General features: G+C 38.2%; 1 pseudogene; it reads left to right on the top strand.

Moving 5' to 3' along the window:
- The first annotated feature begins 1,591 nt into the window (after positions 1-1,591).
- LOC112922120 (armadillo repeat-containing protein 1 pseudogene) lies at positions 1,592-4,233 on the top strand (annotated as a pseudogene).
- Positions 4,234-20,942: the final 16,709 nt, after the last annotated feature.

The raw sequence follows: 20,942 nt of genomic DNA, 5'->3' as shown, positions 1-20,942 counted from the left end.
TTACTGTGTATATAACTTTGGGCAAGTTTATCTTCTTAGGGCCCCCTTCCCTCATATGGAAATAATTTTCATTAATAATTTAATTAATACACATATAAAGCTTAGAATAGTTAGACCTTTGCTTAATGTATGATTAGAGCTCTACTACTATTAGCTTTTAGTTTGAATAATTATTAGGTAATTCTCTGTTGTGGTTTGCTCAGCCCTTGACTCAGATTCAATTTTCTCAGATATGGCCCTCTTAGGGTTTTCCATTCTCTGTAATCTGGACAATATTCGTATACTTCTTCCATTTTCAGAATGCTGAAAATGTCAGGCATGACATCAAGGCAGAGAGCCCAGAGAAAACAAGTTGTCACATTCTTGCCCCTGGAAACAATCAAGTTTCTTAGATAGGTGACAACTTCCCCTTTGGGTGACATCAGTGGGCAACATATATTACATTTGCTTGTTTATCACTGGGTTTTCCCTGGTAGATGATGAGTTCCTTAAGGGCATGAGTCTTTCTAAATTTATCAGAGCAAACACAGGGTCTTTTTAGCTACAGAAGAGGAGTCAGAGGATTATAAAAAGGAGACAGACAAGGTGAGGAAGAAAAAAACTAGGAGGGGGAAGTGGAAATTGCAGAAATTTACACTAGTTCATAAAGAATTGGAACTGGAATGAAAAAATAAAAAGGCAAGACATATTCTGACATTGATAATTCCCCAAAGGACTGAGGCAGAGTGTGTAAAAAGGTAGCAATAAATTAAAGGTGTAGTGGTGGTGACATTAATAGTAATAGTAGAAACAGTTGGTGTCAATTTAAAAGGACTATTGTTCCTTAATCTCTAAGGTTATTGGTGGTCTTGCTAACACTCAGATATGTTTAAAGCAATTGTAGCTTCTTCCCACTGCTCTAGAAACCAGCAGAAATATTTGAAATCGTGCAAGAAAAGTAAAAATTTATTTAATCTTAGTGAAACTTTGGTGGTGTCAACAAAGGAAAAAATTTGAAAGACGATATTTACCTTAAGGTATATGGGAGCTATTATCTATCTATCTATCATCTATCTATCTATCATCTATCTATCTATCATCTATCTATCTATCTATCTATCTATCATCTATCTATCTATCTCTCATCTATCATCTATCTATGTATATATATACACACACATATATAAATAAAAACAACAAACCTTGAAGTGAGTTTTGAAGTTAGAATGGCCAAGCTCGTCATATTTGAATTTTCTTGAAAAGATCTTCTGCAGTAAATAGGTATGAAAATTAACGATTGACAACACAGGTCAGAAAAACCAATGACTTTCTTGATGCTCTCAATGATAGATGAAGGAGAGAATCTGGTTCAAGACTCAGGAGTTAACAGTTTGGTATTTTTATGATACCAAAGCATGAAGATCATGGTGTCAAGATGTCATGACCATGAAGAAAAAGTCTGTAAGAATAATCGTAGATTTAATGGCATTAGAAGTGTCCTTCTTATTCCCTTGATCCCTCAAAAATATTAAATCATTAAGCCATACAGGATATATTCAATTGTCTGCAATCAGTAGGGAAGAATGTTTTAGGGTCATAATGAAGATTCACAATGAAGGTATTAAAATACTTTCTCCCTTGATCTCTCTCTCTCTCTCTCTCTCTCTCTCACAACCTCTCTCTCTCTTTACATATATATGTAAACAAGAAATACAATAGTAGAATGCTGGGGATCAGATAAACTATTTTTGACTATATCTTTACATTAAATTCTCCTATTATCAATGGAATTATTTAAAATATATATAACAATTATTCTATCTAATAAAATGGGATATAGTGCATAATGGAACATTTAATATATGAAACTAATTAATTACCACTTTTTGAATTTGATTCTAGTATTAAAACACATCAATGCTTAGTTATGAATCCATGAATACTTAAAACACAGAGAGGGTAACCAGTTATATATTTATGTATTAACATATGATCTTAATGATATTTTAGGATTGATAAGTAAATTGTTAGACAATAAGACATTGGAGGGGCACCTGGGTGGCTCAGTGGTTGAGCATCTGCCTTTGGCTCAGGTCATGATCCTGGAGTCCTGGGATCCAGTCCCACACTGGGCTCCCTGCGGGGCCCTTGCTTCTCCCTCCGCCTATGTCTCTGACTCTCTCTCTCTATGTCTCTCATGAATAAATAAATAAAATATTTTTAAAAATATATTGGCACTTACCATATCATCACCATTTAAAAAAGAATGTCATGAAAATGACTTAGAGAAAGATACGAGTCTAGATACTAAAAAAAACCCAAAATGCTAAAAAATGTATTGTACAGAGTAAAATTAAGGCAACCGTGTGTCAACAGGAACAAATAAAGACATTTTTGGGCTATATATTACTAATTAAAAATTCACTGACCTATATATATGTGCCCTCATAAGAAAAAAGTCAAGAACTAACAGATGTTGCAGGGTCATGGGGGAAGAGTCTGTAGAGTCTTTTCCCACCAGTGTCCTCACTCTCTGGCTCCTAGAGTTAGCCGGGTCATTTGTCATTGCTGAGGCTGCAATTCTGAATGGTGGGACCAGCTCTGGACCTACTGGGTCCCTCTACCTCATTCCTCTGTGTGGTCCTGATGGTGCAGCAGACAAACTCCTAAAGCTCTGGCATGAATTTAAGAAGATTTTGCTTATGTATGGCATAGAAGCTGAATTCTTCCTCTACCACTGCAAATGAAGAGCCTGTTGCTCTCTCAGTAGTTAGCTATGGGATCTAGCAGCAGATCCATTAAATAGAAGAGCCATTGTCCAGGATCAGGGATGTCTATCTGGCCTTATTTTATTTATGGACCATCCCAACCACTCCTCCATCCACTCAGCTTTGCTCATTCTTCAGTACTTGGAAGAATGCTGTGCTAACAGAAAAGATGAAAGGAGAACTTACGATGATGTTAAGCTTGCAAAATGTAGAGAAGACTACAACTCCAGGAGAAACAAAACTGCTAGCTTCTGAAATTCTTCAGTCTTTCGATATGGCAAATGGTGATAGTTTCAGTGAAATGAAATCACATAGAAGGAAAGCTCAGTTTTTTGTTTGTTTGTTTGTTTGTTTGTTTTGTTTTGTTTTTCTGGGGACTACTTACAAACATTCCAAAACAGTGGTTTTGGATTTAGATGGTATTGATGCTACATCTCAGAGAAATCTCTGTGAAGAGGGTTTGTTAAAAAGTAAAGTTGTTTATTTCTGTGCTTTTAGGTCTCTTATCTCTGTGGTAAGGGTCTCTCTGGTTTCTTCTATGCTCTTTTCAAGTGTCACATGCGCTCCAAGTGGCATTATCAATAAAAGCCAAACTATGGAGAGAGCCCAAATGTCCATTAACTGAAAAAAGGATAAATAATTTGTGATATATATATATATATATATATATATATTGGAATTTATATATATATATATTGGAATTTATATATATGTATATGTATACACATACACACACATTGGAATATTATTTCACCATTGGAAAGAATGAAATCCTGCCATTTGCAACGATGTGGATGGAACTAGAGGGTATTATGCTAAGTGAGATACGTCAGTCAGAGAAAGACTATACTGTATGATTTCATTCATGCGGAATATAAGAAACACAACAGATGAACATAGGGGAAGGAAAACAAAAAGAGAGGGAAACAAACTATGAGACTTTCAACTATGGAGAACAAACAAGGTTGCTAGAGGGGAAGTGACAGAGGATGGACTAAATGGGTGATGAGTATTAAGAAGGGCATTTGCTGTATTGAGCACCGGGTGTTATATGTAAGTGATGGATCACTAAATTCTAGTACTGAAACCAATATTACACAAATGTTAACTAACTAGAATTTAAATAAAAACTTGAGAAAAAAATAAAGGTGCCATTAACTCTAATTTTCAAATGGCTGTTCAAAGAGGTGTGGTATGGATGCATTGAGCTTTGGAAGCAGAAGCTCTCCATCAGCTTTAGAATCGATCCAGGTTATGAAGGCTCAGCAAGCTGTGAAAAGTGAAAGTGGAGAAGAGATACTGATCCCATTCCTAGACACACCTGTGGAAGTAGAACAGAATATAGAACTGCCTGACTACCTGCCTGAGCATTAGAGCCCCACAAGGAGCAGGACAAAGTAGTGTCCTAGGCTGACTCACATCTGGAAGGTAAAGTTACTCTCTGAGCAGAACTGCAAATTTTTTATCCAGATCATTTTATCGATGACTTCGTTTGGTTTTCAAGAACTGTGTGAAACAACAAGGGGCCAGTTTTTCATTGTTGTGGTGAACTGTCAAGTGAAATTTGCAATAAGTTATCATGAAAATTTTTTAGATTACATGATTGCATATGCTACACTTTACATTATATTGGCCATTTAGTCCCACATGGTGGTAAGAAGGACATGCTACAGGTGGAGTTGCTTTGTTATAAAGGTCTTATAGAAAAGTGAAGGTATCTGTAACAGCATTTTTTGAAATAGAGTGTAAAATAATCTTAGGTAGCATATATTTTTTAAAGAAGAGAAATCATGTCTGCTTCATTACTTCTATACATGGAATAATATCTAGAACACAGAGAGTATCTAATAAATATTTATTGTTTAAATACAATTATAGTATGAGTATTGGAATGCATTCATTGAAATAAGTAAATGCTTACTATGAACCCACTATTTTTCAGAATGATCAAGACTTAAAAAAAAAAGAATGATCAAGACTTTTATAGGGATGCAAATGAAATGATTTAGTTTTAATGTAGGAGAAACTTGCACTTGGGCCAAAGGCACAATATATGCATAATACAATAGGAGGTATGATTTGAGAATTCTTATAGTATGTGATAATAAATCCCAGATTGGAGGAAGGAAGCAGAAATTTCTCCAGATATTTTAAGTGTAACATTTTTTTTGTTACAAGTAATTAGGTAATTGAAAAATCCTAGAAATAGCTAGACAAGCAGAGCGTAGGCTTGTCCTTAAGGAGCAACTGCTGAACAATACCACCTAGAAGCTGGAGCAACATAGGAGCTTCTATATCTGCACTAACCAGGAATGGTAGGAATTAGGAAGGATTGTTGAATTCAAAAATGCACCACTATAGATGTGAACCCAAAATCGGAAAACCACTGACACGATAACAGCGGTCTGTCATCCATGAAGAGAGTGAGTGAACACTTGAACACTGTAGTAGAGAACCTAATATGATCAGCATTGACATTAGCAGTAGAATAGTATTCTCTCTTACATTCAGCACCTCAAATTTCAGTAAGCACCTCCAATTGGCACAGGTAAAGAAACTACAAGAAAGTTGAATTGATACCACAGACCAATCCACCGAATATACAACTCTCAGTTTTGATTTTTCATCTGCAAAAACCTTTCACCCATAGGTATACTTCCAACAATAATGATAATAGTACAACAAATTTCTGTCAAACACATAATAGTCATCAGGAGGAGTTTATAAGCTTAACTTATTCATTCTGTGACATAAAAATATATATATATTTAATTATAGCAAATATATTGGCAATTCACATACACACAACTGTTACATTTGGAATGACTTGTTGTACTAGGCATTGTTTAAACAATTGGATCTCATTTTTAGAAAAGTAAGTACCAGTGTACTTACTACTTCCCAGGGACTATTCTTTGTGCTTAGGATATGTCCTGGAACAAAAGATACAGAAACTGCCACCCTGAAAGTGTAACTTTCAGTTGGCAGAAAGATTTAATGAATAATAAAATAAATAAGTGAAGTGCAGAATGTATTTGAAGATGATAATGTGAAAAAAAAAAAGTAAAGAGTACAACACGAAATAAACTTGGGGGTGCAGAGGTAGGGCAGGGTTGCTGTGTTAAATAGGGTAGTAGGGTTTCTGGATAGGCCTTCCTGAGAAGATGAGGCTTCAGCAAAGTTAAGGGCTTGAGGGAGTTATTGAGACGAAGAGAATCCTAGATGGAGGAACAGGTCAAATAAATGTCTTACATGTTTGCAGACAAACAAGAAGGCCTGGATGACTGCTGACTGCCCGGAAGAGAATTGGGGTAAGCAGGAGAAGGAAATTAGAATAGACAGGTGGCAGGGACCATTCTTGCTTTGTGTGCTTTGGCCTTTATTCTGAGTGAAATAGCTTTCTCCTCCCCCCCCTCCTCCTCCTCCTCCTCCTCCTCCTCCTCCTCCTCCTCCTCCTCCTCCTCCTCCTTCTTCTTCTTCTTCTTCTTCTTCTTCTTCTTCTCCTTCTTTTACTAGAGAAATGGCCTATTTTCACAAATATTTTTCAGTAAGATTGCCTTTATTCCTGATAAAATCCTGGAAACTGTGGCTCAGATTTAAAGACTTACCTAGCATAACACTGGACAAACTGGTCCACAGAGTGCTTTCCAAAGGAAATTTCCACTTATACCTGTGCTGTGAGGAAGCATATAGGATGCATATTCTTTCTGGGAGACTAGACACACAGATTATAAGAAAAAATGAAAAAGAGAGTGTGGGAATGAGGAGGTAGCATCTTGAGGAGTAGTTTCTTTCCAAATTTTCTAATCAGATGAAAGAAGTGAATGAGGGGTACAGATCAATTTGGAGTATTTTGTGGGGAACTCACCCAAATAGAAGAGAACATCAGGCCTGAGAAAGAAATATTTTTGTCCAGCAACTCCATTCTTGTCTGCATTTCTGCCACCAAATAAGGAGTTTATTCTGTTGGGAAGACCTAAGGTTATTCGGTTGAGTTAGTCATTCTAATTCAAGTGAGTGCTACATGGCCATTTGGCCATGCACCTAAACTCCACCTTTGAGTCCAGGTTTAATCAATAATGATTGTTTAATCTATATTAATCTGACTTTTCATTCCTTGGTCACATATAAATTGGGATGAGGTATTAGTAATCATTGAAATCTTAACCAAATGAAAGCATGAATGATCAAAAGTGGGGGGGGGGGGGGCAGAAAGTGTCATTTGAAAGAGAAAAGAAGGAAGTTTTCCTATCCTTCAATAAGAAAGCTCTCCAGATAAGGACATTATTGTTAACTCATGGAATAAAGGCATTTGGGTTCCATGGATACATTTTCATTGAGTTCTCCAAGACAGTGGCATTTGAATTTTCCCAACATGAAAGGTGCTACATGGATTAGTTAGCAGCAGCAGTTGTACCAAGTACTCAAATATATTAAGATACATCTCTTTAGAACTGGGAACCATAGGACACATGAGGTAAAAGGAGAAATGAGAGTCACTTTGGGAGTCTCTATGATATTTTGGAAAATGTGATAAAACTAGGTTGGAAAAACAAGGAAAAGTTGTCATTAATATTTTAGATACCTAGTAAAAGTCTTGGCTGTCACCACTCAAGAGATCACCAAGGAGTAATTAAAAGATTTCATTTGAGGTGAGCAGAGAAGTTTGTAATTTGAGGCATATGTTGGAGTGAGCATATTTTAGGTGGGGAAAAAAGCAAGCTGATTTGTAAAAAGGTGTAAAAGTGCTAACCTGATAAAGAGAAAAATCTCCAGAAATATGTCTTGCAATTTGTGTCTTGGAAAGAGTGGAATATATGTACAAAAATAAGCTGGAACAACACAGAGGAAGTAAAATATCCTTTCTAAACCTTAAATGGATCCTTAATTCTATAACCCTACAATGAAGTTTCAGAATTTATTTGTTTTACTTTGAGTATGTTGCTACTGGGATAATTTCTTGGAATTTTAATATAGAAGGAACATCTATGTTCAACTGAAGCAGGAAAGTATTGGAATTAGACAATGCTTACAGTTATTTTGGTTTAATGATTCTCAAACTTCTGTGTGCAGAGGAATCATGTGGGAACTTCTGGAACTTCTTAAAATTCAAACCCTAAAGCTTTAGCCCCAGGGGCTCAGATTCTTTTGAACTGGGATAAGGCACAGATATCACCGTAATGAGCTCTACCCATGAGTCTAGTGATTCCAATGTGTGTTGCCCAACATAGTGGAGCAGTGTTGTAGTTGTTTAAATTAGAAGGGATGAGGCCTTGAACTTGGGGGTGGCAGTGGGAATGAAAGAAGACAAGAAACTAAGAAAATATTTTTAGTGTTAAACTATCCAGGTTGACCAAGTAAGCATAAGTACTGAATGAAAGAGGACCCATGAGTATTCTAACAACCCGAGCCCTGGCAACGAAGAGAATACTGACATTTTTAAAGTGAATAAAAACTTAAGGAGAACTATATTATAGAGCAAGAAGATAAACTTTGCTGTAAGACAGCCGGAGTTTAAGATGGCATAAAAAAAATGAAATAGAAATGTGCCCACTAAGTAACTGCTTTAGGGCCAGGGACAGAGATGGCTGTGAGAGACTTCCATCCATCAGTCTCATGTGTGCAGTTGCCAAGTGAAGCTGTAAACGGGGATAAAGGAACTTGAATCTTAAGAGAATCCATAAGGTGAATGGAGAGAATGGGGAAGGTGCAGCCTTGGACCTAGTCATGAAGATCATGTTTTCCCTGAGAAGTGACCCTTGAGATAAAATTAGAAGGTGGGGTAGGGATTAATTTGGGGAAGAAGGAAAGAAAGTATAATCTAAGCAGAGCCTGTTGCCTCTGGGAAAACGCTGAGACAGAGGGATGGGAAAACCACTGCCTGAGGAGCATCTCTAAGGGCTAGGATGAGGCCAGATTCTGAGGGCTTTCATCTTCATAGACCAAGTGAAAATAATTTTTTCTTCACAGCAAGAGCAATGAGAAGCCACAGGAGGCTTTTTGAGGAAGAAGTGTCCTAGATCAGGTTGCTGAGGACCTGCCCTAAGATACTGCCATAATTTTGGAACAGGGATGAACTGCACTATTAATTCCAGCCTGCTGTTGCTTCCCCAAATACAGAACAGCTGGATGTATCATGAAGCATCTACCTTACCAGGTGCCAATCCTGACTCTGCCCTCAGTGTGTTAACTTGGGGAAATTACATAATTTGGTGCTTATCAACATTGGTTTTATATTAGAACCATAAAAGGGGCTTTAAAAAACAACAGGGCCTCCTGCCCCCACCTCCCAGAGAGTCCAAATTCAATATTTTTAAATCATGTTCATGTGTTTCTAATGTATCTCCAAGACTGAGATTCACTGGCTGTCTCTCAGTGTCTCCATTTCCTCATGTCTAAAAATGGGCTGATCATAATAATACCTAAACCTTGGAGATGCCGTGAGAGAATAATATGAGATGATGTCCAACAAACATTAGCATAGACTTGAACATCTAGAGAAACTTAAATGTGCATCCTCCATTGTCACAGCCACTTACTACAGATGCTCCTGTTGCACAGATCCTTTCCACATAGCAGATCCGTGATGAAACAACTTCGTCTTCAGCTTCCAGTCTGGTAGTTTGCCACGCAATGGTTCTTTTTGCATTAACTGATTCTTTTTGCATTAAGCTAAAGACTCCTATGTGGTGAGGTCTTCCTACTTTTTGCTTATAGACACAGCAAAATGTGTTTGTATCACTTTTTCCAGAGGCATATCTTCAAAAATTATTCACATTTTTTTCTCATTCCCTCCTGAATACAAATCCCTTCACTTCTCATCCATCTCCATCCATCAAGAATTCCTCATCAGCATTTAAAAAAAAAAGAAATAACCAAATAAAACAAAGAACATAAAAAAAAAAAACTAACAGCCACAAAAACCCTTATTTGGAGGGAGGGTGGATCTCTAAATGCCAATACAGATGAAATTTAGAATGTTGAGCATAGTTACACTGATGTAATGCCTCTCTTTAAAACATTAAACGATTGGGCTATGCAGAATAATTAGAGAATCAGATTTTTAAGTGACATCATTTCATTCTCTAAAGAAGTGCCTAATAGGAAATGCTGCACAACGCCATCTGCCTGAAGCTACTTTAAATCCTCCATTCTTGAGTTCTTAAATGATATATAACTTTGAATGTGGTGGTCTGAGTAAAGTGTGGATCATGGCAGGCTGCATTTTCCTGCCTGACTTTGGTTCCTGTATTGATTCACTGTTAAGAGGTTGTATTTGGTCCCTAGGTTTCTCATTACAATTTGTCATATATTATGATCTGTCATCCCTTGAGCACTTGAGAATAATTTATTTTCTATTATTTTGTGCTTCCTCAAATGTTCTCTAGTTAAGTCGTCTATGTCTACCGAATGACTTCCTTGAGGTCAGAGACAGTGTTTTCAGATTGATGCTGGGTTAATAGAGCTGGTCACAACACAACCACCATTTTAAGAGGGTGTGCAAGGCATATCTTTAATTTATTATTTTGTTCTTAACAGTTTCTTTTTAAATAACATTGACACATGTCCTCTCCAATGAGTGGAAGATACCAGCATGACACAAATTAGTATGATCATAATGCTGACCAGAGCTTCGCTTTGCTTCATCACCACCTTTGCTCACTTCACTCATATGAATATGCTGAGTTATGTTCCTTTCAGTACGATGCTTAGCCATAAACATTACAAGCTAATCCTTTTGTCAGATGGAAGCCAAGTCACAAGTAAAACGCAAAATGTGTTAAAAATGTATCTAAATATAAAAACATGAACAATATAATGCAAAAAATAAATTTTATTGCCAAACACACAAAGTTGTATGTGTTATATATATATATATATATAATTATTAAATATTTTGATTCTTTAATGTATCTTTGCAGTGCATTTGATTTCTTTTATTAGATGAAGAATAGAAACTCAATATAGAAGTGGAAGAAGAGATAGAGAAATTGGATATCTTGGCAGATGCATTTTTTAATCCATCAAGATATAAACACTAGCACTTCATTAAAAATTATATAAAAACATACAATCTATTTAACTGTAACCATTATTTTCCACTTGGCCTAGTGCTGCTGCTTTTCCAGTAATTCCATCTGACAAGAGCAATAGAATTAACTGCCTCTAGCTTCCAGAATTATGTATTATTGTTCCAATGCAGAAAAATTCTCAGTGTGATTAGCATTTACAGGTCTACTAACAGTGTTCAGTTGAATTTCACTGCAGGCACCAAAACATTGTGTTAGGAGTTCTTTGAAGAAGATACTATTTTTTTTCCCTCCCAAATACTGTACTGTTCACAGTGCACTCACCTTTGAGTTTTTAAATGCAGCCTTGTCTGAATCTACTTTGAAAGAAATGGTTTGGTGAATTGAAGTGGGAAAAAGCGGTTTCTACTTTCTAGGACATTGAAACATTCCCATCAAACAGCTCTAAAAACATAGCTCAAAAAAATAAATAAATAAAAAATAAAAACAAAAACAATGAAGTGACTTAGGTAAAGATGACCTGCAAGAGAAAATCAATTAATCTTTAACAAACATCTTGCAGCGCATGATATTTAGGTTTTTTTTTCTTTTTCAGTTTCTTTATTTAAAACCCACTTTGTTTCTATTTCATATAATTCTTGAAATGACTATGTAGGTTAGATTTACTTACCTCTGGGGTACCTGGGTGGCTCAGTGGTTGAGTGTCTGTCTTTGCCTAGGTCATGAATCCGAGTCCTGGGATCGAGTTCCATATGAGGCTCTCCTCAGGGAGACTGCTTCTCCCTCTGCCTCTGTCTCTGCCTCTCTCTCTCTGTGTGTGTCTCATGAATAAATAAATAAAAATAAATAAATAAATAAAAGATCTAAGTACCTCCATTTTTTTTTCCATTTGTATGACAAGTTTTGTTTTTGTTTTTGTTTTTTTTTTTTAAATTAATTTTTATTGGTGTTCAATTTACCAACATACAGAAAAACACCCAGTGCTCATCCCGTCAAGTGTCCACCTCAGTGCCCGTCACCCATTCCCCTCCAACACCTGCCCTCCTCCCCCTCCACCACCCCTAGTTCGTTTCCCCGAGTTAGGAGTCTTTATGTTCTGTCTCCCTTCCTGATATTTCCCAACATTTCTTCTCCCTTCCTTTATATTCCCTTTCACTATTATTCATATTCCCCAAATGAATGAGAACATACACTGTTTGTCCTTCTCCGACTGACTTATTTCACTCAGCATAATACCCTCCAGTTCCATCCACGTTGAAGCAAATGGTGGGTATTTGTCGTTTCTAATTGCTGAGTAATATTCCGTTGTATACATAAACCACAGCTTCTTTATCCATTCATCTTTCGATGGACACCGAGGCTCCTTCCACAGTTTGGCTATTGTGGCCATTGCTGATAGAAACATCGGGGTGCAGGTGTCCCGACGTTTCATTGCATCTGAATCTTTGGGGTAAATCCCCAACAGTGCAATTGCTGGGTCGTAGGGCAGGTCTATTTTTAACTCTTTGAGGAACCTCCACACAGTTTTCCAGAGTGGCTGCACCAGTTCACAGTCCCACCAACAGTGTAAGAGGGTTCCCTTTTCTCCGCATCCTCTCCAACATTTGTTGTTTCCTGCCTTGTTAATTTTCCCCATTCTCACTGGTGTGAGGTGGTATCTCATTGTGGTTTTGATTTGTATTTCCCTGATGGCAAGTGATGCAGAGCATTTTCTCATGTGTTTGTTGGCCATGTCCATGTCTTCCTCTGTGAGATTTCTGTTCATGTCTTTTGCCCATTTCATGATTGGATTGTTTGTTTCTTTGGTGTTGAGTTTAATAAGTTCTTTATAGATTTTGGAAACTAGCCCTTTATCTGATACGTCATTTGCAAATATCTTCTCCCATTCTGTAGGTTGTCTTTTAGTTTTGTTGACTGTATCCTTTGCTGTGCAAAAGCTTCTTATCTTGATGAAGTCCCAATAGTTCATTTTTGCTTTTGTTTCTTTTGCCTTTGTGGATGTATCTTGCAAGAAATTACTATGGCCAAGTTCAAAAAGGGTGTTGCCTGTGTTCTCCTCTAGGATTTTGATGGACTCTTGTCTCACATTTAGATCTCTCATCCATTTTGAGTTTATCTTTGTGTATGGTGAAAGAGAGTGGTCCAGTTTCATTCTTCTGCATGTGGGTGTCCAATTTTCCCAGCACCATTTATTGAAGAGACTGTCTTTCTTCCAATGGATAGTCTTTCCTCCTTTATCGAATATTAGATGACCATACATTTCAGGGTCCATTTCTGGGTTCTCTATTCTGTTCCATTGATCTATGTGTCTGTTTTTGTGCCAGTACCACACTGTCTTGATGACCACAGCTTTGTAGTACCACCTGAAATCTGGCATTGTGATGCCCCCAGCTATGGTTTTCTTTTTTAAAATTCCCCTGGCTATACGGGGTCTTTTCTGATTCCACACAAATCTTAAAATAATTTGTTCTAACTCTCTGAAGAAAGTCCATGGTATTTTGATAGGGATTGCATTAAACGTGTAAATTGCCCTGGGTAACATTGACATTTTTACAATATTAATTCTGCCAATCCATGAGCATGGAATATTTTTCCATCTCTTTGTGTCTTCCTCAATTTCTTTCAGAAGTGTTCTATAGTTTTTAGGGTATAGATCTTTTACCTCTTTGGTTAGGTTTATTCCTAGGTATCTTATGCTTTTGGGTGCAATTGTAAATGGGATTGAGTCCTTAATTTCTCTTTCTTCAGTCTCATTGTTGTGTATAGAAATGCCATTGATTTCTGGGCATTGATTTTGTATCCTGCCACGCTACCAAATTGCTGTATGAGTTCTAGCAATCTTGGGGTGGAGGCTTTTGGGTTTTCTATGTAGAGTATCATGTCATCGGCGAAGAGGGAGAGTTTGACTTCTTCTTTGCCAATTTGAATGCCTTTAATGTCTTTTTGTTGTCTGATTGCTGAGGCGAGGACTTCCAGAACTATGTTGAACAGCAGTGGTGAGAGTGGACATCCCTGTCTTGTTCCTGATCTTAGGGGAAAGGCTCCCAGTGCTTCCCCATTGAGAATGATATTTGCTGTGGGCTTTTCGTAGATGGCTTTTAAGATGTCGAGGAAAGTTCCCTCTATCCCAACACTCTGAAGGGTTTTGATCAGGAATGGATGCTGTATTTTGTCAAATGCTTTCTCTGCATCTAATGAGAGGATCATATGGTTCTTGGTTTTTCTCTTGCTGATATGATGAATCACATTGATGGTTTTACGAGTGTTGAACCAGCCTTGTGTCCCAGGGATAAATCCTACTTGGTCATGGTGAATAATTTTCTTAATGTGTTGTTGGATCCTATTGGCTAGTATCTTGTTGAGAATTTTTGCATCCATGTTCATCAGGGATATTGGTCTGTAATTCTCCTTTTTGGTGGGGTCTTTGTCTGGTTTCGGAATTAAGGTGATGCTGGCCTCGTAGAACGAATTTGGAAGTACTCCATCTCTTTCTATCTTTCCAAACAGCTTTAGTAGAATAGGTATGATTTCTTCTTTAAACGTTTGATAGAATTCCCCTGGGAAGCCATCTGGCCCTGGACTCTTGTGTCTTGGGAGGTTTTTGATGACTGCTTCAATTTCCTCCCTGGTTATTGGCCTGTTCAGGTTTTCTATTTCTTCCTATTCCAGTTTTGGTAGTTTGTGGCTTTCCAGGAATGCGTCCATTTCTTCTAGATTTCCTAATTTATTGGCGTACAGCTGTTCATAATATGTTTTTAAAATCGTTTGTATTTCCTTGGTGTTGGTAGTGATCTCTCCTTTCTCATTCATGATTTTATTAATTTGAGTCTTCTCTCTCTTCTTTTTAATAAGGTTGGCTAATGGTTTATCTATCTTATTAATTCTTTCAAAGAACCAACTCCTGGTTCTGTTGATCTGTTCCACAGTTCTTTTGGTCTCGGTATCATTGAGTTCTGCTCGAATTTTAATTAACTGTCTTCTTCTGCTGGGGGTGGGGTCTATTTGTTGCTTTTTCTCTAGTTCCTTTATGTGTAAGGTGAGCTTTTGAATTTGAGATCTTTCCAGTTTTTGAATGGATGCTTGTATTGCGATGTATTTCCCCCTCAGTACTGCTTTTGCTGCATCCCAAAGATTTTGAACGGTTGTATCTTCATTCTCATTAGTTTCCATGAATCTTTTTAATTCTTCCTTAATTTCCTGGTTGACCTTTTCATCTTTTAGCAGGATGGTCCTTAACCTCCACGTGTTTGTGGTCCTTCCATACTTCTTGTCGTGATTAAGTTCTAATTTCAAGGCATTATGGTCTGAGAATATACAGGGGACTATCCCGATCTTTTGGTATCGGTTCAGACCCGATTTGTGACCCAGTATGTGGTCTATTCTGGAGAAAGTTCCATGTGCACTTGAGAAGAATGTGTATTCAGTTGAGCTTGGATGTAAAGTTCTGTAGATATCTGTGAAATCCATCTGGTCCAGTGTATCATTTAAAGCTTTCGTTTCTTTGGAGATGTTGTGCTTAGAAGACCTATCCAGGGTAGAAAGAGCTAGATTAAAGTCACCAAGTATAAGTGTATTATTATCAAGGTATTTCTTCAGTTTGGTTATTAATTGGTTTAAATATTTGGCAGCTCCCACATTCGGGGCATATATATTGAGGATTGTTAAGTCCTCTTGTTGGATAGATCCTTTGAGTATGAGATAGTGTCCCTCTTCATCTCTCACTATAGTCTTTGGGGTAAATTTTAATTTATCTGATATAAGGATGGCAACCCCTGCTTTCTTTTGAGGACCATTTGAATGGTAAATGGTTCTCCAACCTCTTATTTTCAGGTTGTAGGTGTCCTTCTGTCTAAAATGAGTCTCTTGTAGACAGCAAATAGATGGGTCCTGCTTTTTTATCCAGTCTGAAACCCTGCGCCTTTTGATGGGGTCATTAAGCCCGTTCACGTTCAGGGTTACTACTGATAGATATGAGTTTAGTGTCATCATATCTATTCAGTCCTTGTTTTTGTGGATTGTTCCACTGAACTTCTTCTTAAAGGGGAATTTTAAGAGTCCCCCTTAAAATTTCTTGCAGAGCTGGTTTGGAGGTTACATATTCTTTCAGTTGCTGTCTGTCTTGGAAGCTCTTTATCTCTCCTTCCATTTTGAATGAAAGCCTTGCTGGATAAAGTATTCTTGGTTGCATGTTCTTTTCATTTAGGACCCTGAATATATCCTGCCAGCCCTTTCTGGCCTGCCAGGTCTCTGTGGAGAGGTCTGCTGTTACCCTAATATTCCTCCCCATAAAAGTCAGGGACTTTTTTTCTCTTGCTGCTTTAAGGATTTTCTCCTTATCTTTGGAATTTGCAAGCTTCACTATTAAATGTCGAGGTGTTGAACGGTTTTTGTTGATTTTAGGGGGGGATCTCTCTATTTCCTGGATCTGAATGCCTGTTTCCCTTCCCAGATTAGGAAAGTTTTCAGCTAGGATTTGTTCAAATACATATTCTGGCCCTCTGTCCCTTTCGGCGCCCTCAGGAACCCCAATTAAACGTAGGTTTTTCTTCCTCAGGCTGTCATTTATTTCCCTTAATCTATCCTCATGGTCTTTTAATTGCTTGTCTCTTTTTTCCTCAGTTTCCCTCTTTGCCATCAACTTGTCTTCTATGTCACTCACTCGTTCTTCCACCTCGTTAACCCTCGTCGTTAGGACTTCTAGCTTGGATTGCATCTCATTTAATTGATTTTTAATTTCTGTCTGATTGGATCTAAATTCTGCAGTCATGAAGTCTCTTGAGTCCTTTATGGTTTTTTCTAGAGCCACCAGTAGCTGTAAAATAGTGCTTCTGAATTGGCTTTCTGACATTGAATTGTAATCCATATTTTGTAACTCTGTGGGAGAGTGGGCTGTTTCTGATTCTTTTTTTTGAGGTGAGGTTTTCCTTCTAGTCATTTTGCTCAGTGCAGAGTGGCCAAAAACAAGTTGTATTGGGAAAAGGAGAAAAAGAGAGAGAAGGAAAGAAAAGAGAAAAAGAAAAAAGAGAAAGAGGAAAAAAAAGGGGGGGGGAAAGAGAAGAAAAAGAAAGAAAAAGAAAGAAAGGAGATAAAAGAAAAAAGGGGGGGTTGGGCGGGGTAAGCAATCAGAAATCAAGAAGAAAGAAAGAAAAAAAAAAGCACAAAACAAAACAAACAAATAAAAAAAAACACAAAAAAAAAAAACCAAAAACAAAAACAAAAAAAACCAAAAGCAAAAACCACGGGGAGTATCTTCCGATTCTGTGTACTTTAAGTCCCTTGACTTCCCCTGGAACTGGTCCGTGTCGCTGGTCTTCTGGGGGAGGGGCCTGCTGTGCTGACTCTCAGGTGTTAGCACTTGGGGGAGCTGCTCTGCCCCTGCCTGGTGCAGGGCTCAGTGGGGGTTGTTCACCCCGTGAGGCCCCGGGAGGAAGCCCCAGTGGCGGGGGCAGCTCTGGGAACCTGGAGTCAGCTCCCGCAGTAGCTCCGGGGCTCTCCGTCTGCAGGGCCTGGAGGCTCCCAGGCGGGGCCGCTGATCTGCTCAGTTCCAGGCAGGAGCATCCTTGCTGTCCTGCGCCCTCCCGGCCTCTGCCTGTCCCGGGGGAGGCCGGATCCTGGGCTGTGTCCCGGCGCCCTGTGCTCCGGGGCCTGCGCTGTTGGATTCGCGCTCCTGCCCCGCAGCCCCCTCCGCGGAGCCGCCGCCCGAGCCCCTCCGAGCTGCTCCGGGTCCCGCCGTGCGCGCTGCAGCCCTTAGGGAGCTCGGCGCACTCTCCGGGGCGCGGTTCCTCTGTTACTGCCCCAGGGAGCCCGAGGGCATCCCCGCCTTTCTGGGGATCCTGCTCCAATTCCCCGGGAGGCCTTTCCCCCGGGAAGGTCGGTGCAGCTCCTGCTCCTCCGGGACGGGGCTCTCCTGTCCTGGGGACACTCGCCCCGGCCTCAGCCCGGCTCCTCGGGGCCCCTCCCCCTTGGAGGCCTTTTGTTCCTTATTTCTTTTTCCCCGTCTTCCTACCTTGATAGAAGCGCGAACTCTTCTCACTGTAGCGTTCCAGCTGGTCTCCCTTTAAATCTCAGGCCGAATTCGTAGATTTTCAGGATGATTGGATGGTTTTCTAGGTAATTTGTTGAGGACAAGTGACCTGGAGACCCTGCTCTGCCGCCATCTTGCCCCTCCCCCCCAGTACCTCCATTTTTTAAAACAAGGAAAATGAAGTCCACACAAATTAAGTCACTTCCCCATCACCACCCAGTTGGACATGGCCACTTTAGGACCCAAAACTATCCTACAGAAGAGAGAGGCCTTCTTCAACAGACAATTCTGTGCCACCATGCAGGTTCCAGTCTTTATAAGGGGTAAATGTTTTCCTGCTGCATCGTCCATTTCCAAGATAAAATATCTTGACCTGAATTTGTAATAATTCACCCAAGAAGTAGCATGTTTTTCATATCATTCTGCTTGAGGCTTTAAATCCGAATATGTTTGTGAACTCAGAATGCAAAACTTCTCTCCTGTTTTTTCTTCCACCTTTTTTGAAGCAATGACCAATATGAATGTTCTCTGCAATTTTTGGAATAATAACTGCATCCAAAAGTAGTATCACAAAATTCAGAATGTTTGAGTTGAAAGAGACCTGAGAGATCATTGGATCTGAAACCTTAAATCTGCATATGAAGACTTTGGAAGCACAGCCTCACTGAGGAGAAATAAATCCTTCACAGTGAGTCTCAATCTAGTAACAGAGCTAATTAGTATAAAAACCAGAATTAAAACCCAGGTCCCCTAGCACTTACTGTGGTGCTTTTTTTCCCTTCATTGTATTATGAGTAATCCTACAAGTGAAGAGTTATTTTACCAATCTCTTTATGTTCGTGTACAAGTTTAAAAATATCTGCTCTATTTAATTAAGGTATAACACTCCTTAAAATAATGAGCCAAATTTAACCTGTCTAACTTGGGAATTTAAACTGGAGTGTGAATTAGGCCCTGTGTGCTTGTGTACTTCTCAATTAAAGTAACCCGATTCTTCTAGAAGTCTTACTGTTTTTACCAGGCTAAAAATCGACTTCAGTTGATTTCAGTGTTACCTATTTAAATAATATTTGCTTCAGTCATTGGTATTTAATTATTATCACCTGACTTATCAATCTCATTGTTGTAAAATGCCCAAATCTATCTAAAACATATTGCACTAGAAGAATAAAAAGGAGTTTACAGTTTCACAAAGGGAAATAAACCTAAAATTACTCTAACTCTGCAGAAGCTAATTCAGAACCATGTGAAATTACTTCATTTTTTACGTCTGAATACATTCACCTACCAATGCTCTAGCCCTTTTGTAAAATAAAAAAAAAAATATTCATTTTCTCGAAGAATACCAAATCGCTTTTGAAAAAATAAAACAAATGTTCTCACTGTGCACAATTGAAAATTACTAATTTCTCACTTACATAGATTTCTTAGAGCATCTGATATATTTTTTATCCCCTCCATGAGCAATAACATTGTAAATTGAGCTGTTAAACTGATTCATGCTTAGACCAGCAAAAAAGAACAGTAAGTGGCTCTGAATCTTTCATAAATGCTGCAGAAAAGATTTCGGTCTGTGCTTGCCCCTAACCCCTGCTATTTTGTGTCATAATGCATCATTACATACTGATGTTTGCTCTTGTGCAAGTCAGCAAAAAAAGGATTACATAGTGTACGCTGGCCCCTTTCCTTGAATTAACTGTGTCACTTTTGATTTGTTATGTTATTGGACCATGTTTTAGGACGTCTTAACATTGGCAGCTGAGACACAAATATGCATAGTTGTCCCCAGAGGTTTGCTATTTTGTCATCAGCACCCTAAACCTTTTAAACACTTTTATTTGAATAAAATTAGTTAAAGAAATAAACTAATCCTTGAAAGAGAAAGAAATTGATGATGTGCCATCTAATGAATGTGTTCTCTGTTGTAATCTCTTTGTGGAACTGTGGTAGAAAGTAGAGTTATTTTCTGGATTTAGTTATAAAAGAAAATAGAAAAGCTATTTGGGTATAAAATGGCCTGAACCAGAGTATAGTCTAATAATCCTTCCCATTCTTGTTTGTTCCCTAATGGCTAGGTCCAGGGTTGGCTCACATTTTGCCCAAATGACCTCACTGATGTGGAATTTGCTGACATCACAGGCAGTTCTAACCATCAAACTTTTTCTCATAATTGCTCAAATGTTCTACCAATAGTTTTACTCTTTGACCCCAGGATATATAACCTGGGGCTACTACATAAAGCAATCACGTACATACTAAATGCATTTGCCTGTTACACCCTGGGTAGGTAATCTAGCATGTTACTAGTCTCAATCCAGCAGGAAAAGCCCAATGTGATTTTTCTACTTAGATAGATTCATTTATTAAATAGTTATTGAGTTATAACTCTTCTCTGGGCTCTAGGATAAGCCTGGAGTATTTGAAGGGGATTAAGATACAGTTCTTGTCCTCACAGAGGTCATGGTTTTGTGTGAAGACAAAAGTAAGAGTACTGCTTAAAATAATATAAACTAAGAAATTAGAAAGACCTGGATTCAAGTCCAAGTTCTGCTACATGCTTGTCAAGTGATCTGGAATGTGTGTGTGTTTGTGTGTGCACACACATATGGATATGTAGGAAGAGATCATATATTTAAAGGGTTCAGCAAAGTTGAACTGAGACTGGTGATAAGACCAGTTAAGAGGTTGTTGTGAAAATCATCCACATTATAAAATTCATGGACTAAACTAAGAGAATAGCCATTTTGTGACATTGGACATGAAGAAAAGAGGCAAAAGAATTTAAGTCATATTTTTTATTCTGTGATAAATGTACTATGAAATGAAGGTTTCAACTATATCAGCTAGTAATATGAAAAAATTAAGAAGTAATGCTAATTTAATATACAGTAAAAATAATACCTGTCATTTCTTGGAGTCAAATTTTGAATTTTAGAAGAAAAACATGAGATGTTAATTAAAAATCACAGAAAAGAAGAGCTTAGGTACATTGGTTATTTGTAAAGAGGAAATAAGGAAAATAGTTCATGAAAAAGAAAGTTGATATTTAAATGTCTGCTAAGGCAGTTCTTGGACTAACTTGTCCTGAAGATACAATCTCTTAAGACCGTGTTCTCTTAATTCAGAATTGCTGACCTAAAG

This window comes from Vulpes vulpes, chromosome 14, assembly GCF_048418805.1.
Source record: "Vulpes vulpes isolate BD-2025 chromosome 14, VulVul3, whole genome shotgun sequence".
In the NCBI taxonomy this organism is placed as follows: Eukaryota; Metazoa; Chordata; class Mammalia; order Carnivora; family Canidae; genus Vulpes; species Vulpes vulpes.
This window is presented reverse-complemented; position numbering and strand designations above follow the sequence as displayed.